We start from the raw sequence: 1,422 nt of genomic DNA, 5'->3' as shown, positions 1-1,422 counted from the left end.
CACACACACACACACACACACACACACACACACACACACACACACACACTCTCTCACTCTTTCTCTCTCTCGCTATTTCTCTCTTTTCCCGGACCCGGCACTGTTTCTTTTTGTCACTCTATCCCGCTCCCGCTCCTTCTCTCCCTCGCTCGATCTTTCCCTTTCGCGCGCGCCCTCTCTCTCACACACACACACACTATCTCTCTCTCTCTCTCTCTCTCTCTCTCTCTCTCTCTCTCTCTCTCTCTCTCTCTCTCACTTTCTCCGATCTCTCTATCTGCCTCTGCTTCCTATTTGCTCTCCCCTCATCCCCCTATCTCTCTCCCTCTCCTTCTCCTTCTCTCTCTCCCTCTCTCCTCGCACGCTCGCTCGCCTTCTACCACCCTCTCTCTCGTTTGCTCTTTCGCCCGCGTTATCCTGTCTAGTTTGGACTTATTTACAGCGAGATCGTTGTTTGCGTCGCCTGATGAGTTTTGTACGCCCCTACTTTTTCCTCACAGCACGTCTACTGATATCATCAGGAGTAAGATAATATAGAAGGAGTATGACACTCCAAAACACGGCAAATTCAACATTTGCTTGCCTAATTATATATATCAATAACATAACATATGCCTTTTCTATATTTTCCCTATTATCTACTCCTGATATTATCTTACTCCTGATATCATTACATCTGCCCACCGCCGTGAAACCGCGCGGCGCCTGACGTCACGACGACGCAATACATGTATCAGGACCTGACATGTATCCAACTCCGATCACGAATTCAATCGAGAGCTTTTTTATTCATTCCGCGGGAAGCTTTTTCTCCGCGATATGCGACGCGTTTCATTAAGTTGCCGTGACATATTTATGATGCGGTGTGCGCTCTGCGGCGAAATTCGGACGGCTCTCTGTGACGAGTGACTGCTGCAAGGAATTTTTACCGGGAGTAAACGCTGCTACGCGTCTGTTTTTCTCGTGACATTCACGTGTAATGAAGGTCGGGTAAGACGTTCTTCGTAAAATTCGCGTTCGAGTTATTTATGAAAGCGACGAGCCAGTATGAATAATTTTTATCTAATTAATGTATTTAATAAAAATAAAAAAAATTATTTATTTATTAATAATTTATAGTAACCGTGTGATAAGTAACGACCATCGCGGCGTACGTGAGGAAGGAAAATTGCAAAAAAGAATTGAAAATCGAATAAATCGTATTTCCCGCTAATAGTATCGCGTCAGAGAAAGTAGAGCAAATGGGGGAAAAGTAGGTGATGTGAGGAGAGCATGGGTGAATGAGTCTGTGACCTGAAGAAGGTTGTTGACAGATATATAGCCGTGTTCGCAGCCATTATTACATCTGAGCCCGTACGTGACACGGCCAACAACGAAATAACTATTAGCGAGGATCTATTTACTCCACACACACACACACGC

The sequence above is a fragment of the Priapulus caudatus genome, unplaced genomic scaffold (genome assembly GCF_000485595.1).
Source record: "Priapulus caudatus unplaced genomic scaffold, Priapulus_caudatus-5.0.1 Scaffold869, whole genome shotgun sequence".
In the NCBI taxonomy this organism is placed as follows: domain Eukaryota; kingdom Metazoa; phylum Priapulida; class Priapulimorpha; order Priapulimorphida; family Priapulidae; genus Priapulus; species Priapulus caudatus.
Note: the sequence above shows the minus strand (reverse complement) of the source record.